This window comes from Dipodomys merriami, unplaced genomic scaffold (assembly GCF_024711535.1).
Source record: "Dipodomys merriami isolate MVZ:Mamm:240054 unplaced genomic scaffold, mDipMer1.0.p SCAF_367, whole genome shotgun sequence".
NCBI classification, from domain to species: Eukaryota; Metazoa; Chordata; class Mammalia; order Rodentia; family Heteromyidae; genus Dipodomys; species Dipodomys merriami.
The window spans coordinates 524269-533431 of NW_027205237.1; the positions used below are offsets into that span (position 1 = coordinate 524269).

At 55.1% G+C, this 9163-nt stretch overlaps 1 long non-coding RNA gene across 1 annotated transcript; it reads right to left on the reverse strand.

Moving 5' to 3' along the window:
* Positions 1–617: 617 nt before the first annotated feature.
* On the reverse strand, positions 618–1714 carry LOC138804477 (uncharacterized). The gene is made up of 2 exons (XR_011365275.1): positions 1347–1714; positions 618–1160 (listed from the first exon to the last, which is right to left on the reverse strand). It is a non-coding gene; the product is annotated as an uncharacterized lncRNA (long non-coding RNA).
* Between the last annotated feature and the right edge of the window lie 7449 nt (positions 1715–9163).

Below are 9163 nucleotides of genomic sequence, written 5' to 3' on the forward strand. Positions count from 1 at the left end.
TTGGGTGTCATGGTGGAGGAAAGCGGCTTGCTTGGCGGCAGCGGGGGACAGAGAGAATGAGAGGAGGGACGAGGCCTGAGCCGGGGCCAGGCCTGCCTCCCACGGCCTTTCAGCAGGGCTCATGGGCAGGCCGGCCTTCCTGTGGGTCAGCCCTGGCCGCCGTCCCCTGCGGACAGCGCCACCTGGAGGACCGGCCTTCCCTCACGGGAGCTGTGTGCATGCCCGCACAGCTTGATTTTTTTTAAGCTTCATTAATATTTTTTTAATCCAATTTCTTGTCAGTTCAAATAGAACTCATGAATTTGGCTAACATGCTATTCTTATTCCCTTCCCACTCCCTTTCTTATTTTGAGAAAACTCGTGATAATTATCTAGTCTGAATATCCGTTTCTGGGTGTACGGGTCAGTTAGAACACAGCCAAGACTCGCGACTCTGTAAACTAGGTTGCATGTTAGGTCCTGTTCCTGGGCGCTGTGCATGCTGGTCAGGTCATGTCCCGGGCTCGGCCGGAACCCTGCTCACCCCTCTCTGTACCGGACATGCTGGCCAAAGGCAGAGCGCAACCCCTTTTAAATTCACACAAAGACGGTCATTCATAATGAAAAACCATGATGGCTCATAATTAAAATGGCTTTAATTGACTCATTATCCTTAGATGTGACATGCTACCTTCAAGGACATCTCTAAAAAGACTATATTAACCATTAGCCCTAGGATTTAATGTGTAAGTGCAGGTTAAACACAGCTGGGCATCTGGCCTAATAAAAAAAGTTTCGGTGAAGCAAGGAACCCAACTAGAACTCGAAGTATGATGGGGAATACAGAGGCAATCTGATAGTTTGCTTGTGACTTATGGATTTTGAAAAGTTATGCAAATTAACTCACGTACGTACTGCCAAGGACTGAACTACTACAGGGTGAAGAAAGCCTCCGAATTTCTTCATATAGTTTCTACAGCAGCTGAATGCGGTCTGATGTCAACAGCTTTCTGTGAAACCATAATCGAGGCTTTCCGAGGCTCTACGATCACAGTGAAGGAGGTATTTTGTCCCATTTGTAACGAAGCATAAGCAATCACAATCTGGACCGTGGGTCATCCATAATCTGAGGAGACGTCTCCCGCATGCTTGGGGCCGTGAACTTGGATTCAACTGTGTGCCTGTGAACGTCAGCGGCAAAGAATTAAAACAGGAAGGAACTGATGTGCGTGGACTGCACCAGGTCCCACAGACCTGCCCTGGCCCTATGTCAGGAGAGGCTGAGGACGGAGGGGAGGGAGGGAGGACAGGAGAGGCTGGGGGAGGGAGGCCGGGGAGGGAGGCCGGGGGAGGGATGGGTCAGTCACCGTGGATCAGCTGAGCCGGGATGCCGACTCCACTCAGGCTGCTGGCAGGACCAGCGTTAGAGGCATGGGCACGGCTTTGAGTTCTAGGGTGACAGGCGGGGAAGGAGGGGTCACCGGAGCCCTGAGCCTCCTCGGGCCCCAGGATCGCATGCAGACTGCTAGGCTGCCTGTTATCAATGCATCGGGCTCATTTTGGCTATCCTACAGCGTCCCTGCCCTCCTCCCCCCTCCCCATGGCCGCCTCTCCCCGAACGAGTCCATGTTCCCAGATCCCAGGAGACCCGCACGCCCAACGCACTGGAAGCAGGTCAGGCCAGACCACGCACGCATGTAGCTGTATTCTGACACATTGTCTGCAACTTCCAGATCTTTCCGACGGTCATCCTGGAAGTATAAGAACCGCACCCCTCCCTGCAGGGACCCGCCCCCTCCCCTCCCACAGACCTCTGAGGCCATCCCCAGCTCCCCAGGAGACAAGCCGGTTCCCATGAATCACAGCATTCAGCCACTGCCTGGGAGCTGGACTCCGGGACACACAGCGAGGAAGGAAACCGTGTTTATCTCTGGGCTCGGCCCCCAAGAGATGAGGGCCAGCACAGAAGGGCTTTTTCTTTCTTCTGGACTGGCAGAGATCCAGTCAAGCAACCACCAGCTCCTCCCACAGCCACAGGCTCATGAACTTCTAGGGTAGGAAAATAATAATAATGATAATGATAATGATAAAAAGCTAGGTCACCCAACAGGTAGAACTGGAGGAGTGAGTCTACACCCCCTCCCCTGGCCCACGGCTGGGCTGGGCCAGCTGCCTCTCTCTTTACAGCTGTGGGTTTTCCCAGCTCCGATTGATGTTGGAGGGGGCAGAATTGGGTTCATGGAGCCTGATGTCGGCCGCACTGGGAAGGGCTTAATTCCAAGTGCTCTCTCTTTGTCCCCCAGGCCGGGACGCCGTGGGTCCGAGCTGGCCGGCTGAGCCAGGCCGAGGAGCTGCCTCGATCTGGAACGTGTCTTTCACACATTGTTAAGCGCCAACAGCAGCGTGTAAAACAGCAGTCCACTCGAGGCTTGCGTGGAGAAGGACTGGGCGGTTGGAGACCACAACAGCGGCACCGCCGGCTCGGGGCTGGGACGGCCCCCCTTTCCCACATTCTCATTCACTGAGGGGCTGGAGTGGAGGCCTAAGCCCTGCTGCAGCTCGACCTACCAACTGCTTTGGGGATAAGGATAGGCGATGTCTCACCCCAGATCTCAAGAAAAATTTCCCCTCCTTGGAAGGAGACGCAACGCACACACACACACAATCCTGATCTCAGAGCCACGTGGTATGATCATTTAACTCACAAGGCCGTTTGCCACACTGCCGGTGAGGCTGGGAGTCCCGTCCGGGTCTGCGGCCAGGCCGCAGGGCCGGCGTGGAGCCAGCGTGCTGGCTGGTAATCACAGCGAGAACGGCATGCTGTCCCGTGGCGTCTCTTTTAAACGTTTATTTTCTTTTCTTCTTTTTTTGTCAGTTGTGGGGCTTGAACTCTGGGCCTGGGCGCTGTCCCTCAGCTCTTCAGCTCGAGGCGAGCGCTCTACCCCTTGAGCCACAGCGCCACTTCTGGCTTTTTCTGGTGGTTTATTGAAGACGAGAGTCTCACAGACTTTCCTGCCTGGGCTGGCTTTGAACCTCGATCCTCAGATCTCAGCCTCCTGAGTAGCTAGGATGACAGGTGTGAGCCACCGGCGCCCAGCTCAAAGCTTATTTTCTAAAAGCATACCATCCGTGCAACCATCACCATTCTATAATTCCAGAGGCTTCTAAATCATTCCCCAAAGAAACTGCATACGCATGAGCTGCCTCTCTTCCCCATCCATTTCTGGGGTCCCGTGGAGGGGGGCTGGATGCAGGGGAGGGCTGAGCCTGACCACACCACGCTGGCTCATTTCTTACAGAAGTCTCGGGGTCCCTGGGCCGTCTCCACGGGGGCAGGAGCTACCTGAACCCACAGAGAGGCAGCTTCCAGCCTGGTGGGAAGGCGTCCCGAACGCACTAGAAGGTCAACTGAAATTTATCTTAGGGCAGAAAAACACATTTGGGGTTTTTGCTTTAAAACACTGGCTGCATTTTTGTTCTTGTAGGCACATTTATAAAATGTATCTTTCTAATGTGTGAACCAGAGTCTAAAAGGAATCTTGGCCTGAGCCACGGGTAGCTTCTTAAAACGACTGACTTTTTTCTCCTCACTTTGCTCTTAACTCCCTGGACCCGCACCGTGGCCCTCGCCCTCCCGCTCCCCTCCCAACAGCTCCAGACCCTTCTTTTGAAATGAATAATAGCGTCTCTTCTTAAAACTCTCTTTCCAAGCCGCAGCCCCCGGGGCTTTCTTTCTGGTTACCTCATTCTCTAAGCCTCCCTTTCAAAGCTAGTCTTCTCAACTTTAAACTCGCTTCCCAACACCGTCTCTTTTCCCCAAACCGAAAGACACAGGCATCCCGTTGCTCACGCGTGGGTCTGGGTTGCTTTGGGCAGGGAGAGGGCCAGGGTCCTGGGGCCTGCCAAGCGTGCGGAGGAAGCCAGGGAGGAAGGACAGAAATCCGAGACCCATGGCGTCAAGGCCCTGGCGGGAGTTCAGGCTGTGGGCAGCTGGCCGTCTGAGCCTCTGGCTCCCGGGAGGCCCCCAGCCATGCTGTTTGCTGACTTGATTAAGTGCGGGGGTGAAGGGCTGAGACCCGCAACCGCGCAGCTTTCTGGCAGCTCCGGGGATCGTTTTGATGTCTGTGCAGTCAAGACGTGGAAGACCGTAGAACTTGGTAGGTTTAAGTTATCTGACAAGTTCCTCCATTTTGTTCTCTGTCCATGTAGATAAAATCTATTTCTTTTTTCTTTTGGTCAAAGAGGGAAAGAAGGGGATTTGGATGGGGAGAGACACGGGCAGCTCCGCTGTGTGTCTGTCGATGGAGACGTGAAACCCAGGGCCGCCACTGACCAGCCAGCCGGGCCGGGACAGCCCGGCGCTGGCTTCGGAGTTCTCCCGGGTGGAAATGGAAACGAAACCCCCAGCCAACACACATTTGCAGATTGAGTCAAGAACAAGAAACACTTCTGACCAAAGTCTCCTGGGTCTTAAGGATACAAGCCGAGAGGCAGATCTAAACGGACCTGCTGGCTTCCATCAAGAGTTCAAACTGTTCCAGAGAAAGTTTTCATACAAAGTGGGTCACAGATCAATGGGTAAAAAAATAAAACTGTACAGCTCTCAGAAGGAAATGAGAGAGAGAAAAATCTTCTTGACCTTGGGCTAAGTAAGTTCTTAGATAACACATCAAAACACGAAAATGGATATAATGGCTTTCAAGAGCGTTTAAAACTCCGCTCTGTAAAATACACTCTAAAGAGAACGAAAGGACAAGTTACGCAGAGACACAAAGTTGGGGAGTGTCACATGTTCAGAAAGAACGTCACCTAGCATGTATAAAGCACTCTTTGACATTTACAAACATGTGAATAGATTCATCACCCAGAAAGATACACGGACAGCCAATGAGTACAGGTGAAAAAGCTCACAAATGAAATATTAGCGCGAGAGTCACAGCCATACCAAAATACTGCTGTGCAGTTACTAGAACGTTAGCCATAAACACAAGAGGCTCGAGAAATCGGCTCCACGTGGCTAACTGGGATGGAAATTGGAACGACCGCTCTGGAAATCACGTCAGTGACTTCTCACACACATCAGTCTACACAAACTGCAGAAGAGAAGTTCAGGCTCACACTAACACCCGAGTCTTCAGAGCGATGTTCCTCATAATTGCCAGCCGCTGCCTCCACCCAGACTTCCTCGTCTCAACAACCCCTGCTTCCCCCGGTGATGGAGCCCTATGTCAGAGGAGAGGAAGCTGTGGGCACAGGCCACCATGCCGCGGCCTTCACACGCGTTCAGCTAAGCGGAAGAGGCTAGAATGGAGAGGCTGCCCACGCCGTTCCGGAAGGGTCACGCTCGGGGTGGGCGGGCGCGTGGTGGGTGAGGTCGAGGCCCTGACTTTGAAAGGGGAGCGTGGGGCCCGGGAGCCAGGGGGCTGCTCTGTATTGTGTGTTAGCGGTGGCCTTGCACACTTGTGAAGACCTACAGGATTGTGCACACACAAACCAGAAAAGAACGCAGAGAGCAAGAGTGGGGGGGGGCATCGGAGGGCTCCAGGAGGCTGCTCAGACACAATCCTGCCTTTCACGCTTAACCAAGAGTGCAGCGAGCGCCGCCGTGAGCACCTTCTGGGTGCTGCATGTTGCTGCAGTTGGGAGATCCCCAAAGACACTTCCCAACGCCTGCCGTCCGCAGCCCGGGACCTGGAAGTCAGGACCGCCCCAGCAGAGCGCCGCCGGCCCTCCCCCCACGGCTCCCGGAGCCCACGCCGGCTCCGAATGCGGGGTCCAGCGCAGGCCCGGCCCGGCTTCACCCCGGGACCCTCCCCGGCGCACTCCCTTCTCCGGGATTTGCCTTCACTGTGGGGACAGACATAAAGTTAGCTCCGACTCTGCAGGATCCAGGGGTCAGCACTCGAGAGCCAGGGTCCCAGCGCGCAGGGTGCTCAGAGGAGCCTCGGCCGGGAAAACGTGTCATGACCAGAAAGTAGGAAGGAGGGCGCTTCCGCAACCCCAGGGGTCCGGAAGTCCTCGTCAAATAACCCCGGGAGGGGAGAGCACCTATCAACGCAGACAGAACGCCGGGACGGGAATAACACTCGGCGTGGTGCGTATGCGTGTGTGCGTGGTGCGCGTGTGCATGTGTGCGTGTGCGTGGTGTGTGTGTGCATGCATGCGTGTGTGTGTGCGTGGTGCATGTGCGCGTGTGCGTGTGCACGTGTGCGCGTGTGCTGCGTGTGCGTGGTGCGTGTGCGTGCGCATGTGCGCACACAGGCCGGTGCTGGAGTTCCAGCTCAGGACCTCACACAGCTGCTCAGCATCCCCACGCATGGCCGGTGCTGTACTACTTGAATCAAGCCTCCAGCTCCATGAAATGGCAATTTCTGAGAATATAGAAGTGGCTGGACACAAACGGTTTCCTTTTCCATACCGTCAGCGCACAATAGACTGAACAAGGCCATGACGGCTCACACCTCAATCCTCGCTACTCAGGAGGCTGAGATCTGAAGATGCCCAGGCACACAAACCTGAGAGGTTCTTACTTCCAATTAACCGGCAAGAAGCCGGAGGTGTGGAGGTGTGGCTTAAGCGGTAGAGCACCAGCCTTGAGTAGAAAGGGCTAAGGGAGAGGGGGAGGCCCAGGAGTTCAAGCCCATGTTTCCCATTCTAGCAGCTGGATGGAACGGGGGGGGGGGGGGGGGGTTGGAGACGGGTGGATGGGAAGGAAACCCGGGGCAGCTGGAGTGTGGTCAGAGCGCTTGCCGCAGGGCTGGGGGCAGGTCATTTCCTTCCCCATCCGCGTAGCTCCTGGCCGATGTGTGCTCAGCCGTGACCCTGTGCTCATGAGCACAAAACGTGTCTCAGGGACGCCAGCCACGACGGTAGCCATGGTGAACCGTGCTGCGCGTGTGCCGGTCGCACCGACGGCAGTCTCTACAGCATGGAGCTCGCCGCTACTTCAACACACCACACACACTGCCCCCAAGCAAGACCTCGGTCCTCTTCCCAGCACAAATATTTACTAGGAAATACCACACAACACACACTGCGTGCCAGAGATAAAGAAATCAAAGCCGCGGCCGGGTTCCAGCTGCCAGAGCCCCGTCCCCGCAGGAGGGCGACCCGCTCACTGGCGGGCACAGCCCCTTCCCGGCCCGTGGGTCACCCAGCCCTCTGCAGCCTGCGGCCTCTCGGGACAGGCCTCGTATGTTAGACACGACGGCACCGTGGTGGTGGTGGTGGTGGTGAATGGTACACTGGAATCCTCGGTGTCCCGAGTACCAGCACAACATGTGTGCATCGCTACCCCCAGCACGTCTGTCTGTCTGTCTGTCTGTACCTTTAAATGATTCAATCCACCAAGCTCAAGTTTGCTAGAAGTGGTCATGCGGGAAACTGCAATTTCATAGGCATTTTTCTTCACAAATTGTGATTTGTTAATGAAACACAAGGATACTGAGGAGAGACACAGTACTCAGGATATCTGCTGATTGAGCCCCGTCCACTCACATAGAGTAACTGTGCTGCGGGTGACTGACGTGGAGGGAACCGAATTGTTTGATCAGCCCTGCTAAAGAAACGGTTTTTAGTCGGCATCACCCACTTACCTCATTCTGCTTTAAAATAACTGTTTTCTATTTTAAAAGTAACACCCCATAAAACTCGGAAAACAAAGCAAAAAAAAAAAAATCAAAGGAAATAGGTCACTAAGTCAAGTTAAATCCTGCCACACAGACAGCTCCGGTTGTGTTTGGCAGGTCCTGGTGATGTGTTTTCCATGTGTCTTTATCTTAGGTTGCTGGATAAAAACCGGTATCTCCTGCAGCTCCGGCTCTGAGCGTCCACCGGGTCCCTTACAGGCTCAATGGCGTCCAAGGTGGAACTGTGGAGCGGTGGCCTGGGCCTTGGTGGGAGCAGAGCCCCTGAGCCCCGAGCCCCTGAGCCCCGAGCCCCGAGCCCCGAGCCCCGAGCCCCGAGCCCCTGAGCCCCGAGCCCCGAGCCCCGAGCCCCGAGCCCTGAGCCCTAAGCCCCGAGCCCCGAGCCCCGAGCCCCGAGCTCGGTCAGCGCCCCCCCACTCCACAGAGGTCCTCCCCGCAGGAATGCGGGGTTGTGGGCCCCAAGCCCGTCCTTGACCCTCTGGGCAGGGCGGAGGCTCTTCTGTTTTCTCAGGCTCCTGCTTGATAAGGGTGATCAGAGAGCCAGAGGCAGATTTACGACTGGGAGAGTCGGCTTGTTTGCCGTAGTTGGGAGCTCCATCCTTTTATCTAGTTGCTTCCTGGGAAGAAACCAACTCCCTCACCCAAACCTCGAGCCCCGGCTGCTCACTTTAGTCCCCGTTCTGCTTCTTTCCGGCCTAGCTTCTGTCCTGCAACTGCCACTAACCGTGAACCATGGTCACAGTTCACACTTGCCTAGTGCTTTAGTTCTGTAAAATGCGCCTAAAATACAGGTATTGGTCACTAAAAATGTAAATCAAGTGGGGAAAATACCTATCTCCAAGTCTGATTGCGATCAACTTATTTGTACACATGTATTTCTCAGTGAAGCTCCAATGTTTGGAAAAACTTCCTCTCAAATTGAGCCCTGTGACCTGGGGTCTTCTATAGATTTCATTTATCTATTAGTTAATCAATTTATGACTCCGTGTTAGTACTGGGACTTGAACGCTCCCTTTTTTGCTCAAGGCTGATGCTCTACCACTCGAGCCACACCTCCACTTAGGGCTTTTTGCTGCTTCATTGGAGACAAGCATCTCTCAGACTCCCCTCCCACCCCCAAACCTTGATCCCCGGAGCTCAGCCTCTCCAGCAGCTAGGATTGTAGGCGTGAACAATCCGCGTCTGGCTCTTCATGAATTTTAAAGTTCAGATTTGAAGATGCTTAGAGGAAAAAAAGCCCAGGATAACTGAGAACCATAAATGACCTCCCAACCATGACGCGAAGCAATGGCGGTCATTGTCACCCCGAGCCGCGACCTTCTTACCTGGGCATTTCCTGCACTTTACACCAATGCAAGTCTGCTTCTCTGGTCAGCTGAGACACAGGTGCTGCCAGAAGCTGCAGGAGGGAGGAAGGGAGGGCGCTCGGCCGCCCTGCCCCTGCGCCTGCCCCTGCCCCTGCGCCTGCCCCTGCCCCTCTGCCCCTGCCCCTCTGCCCCTGCCCCTCTGCCCCTGCCCCTCTGCCCGCCCCTGCCCCT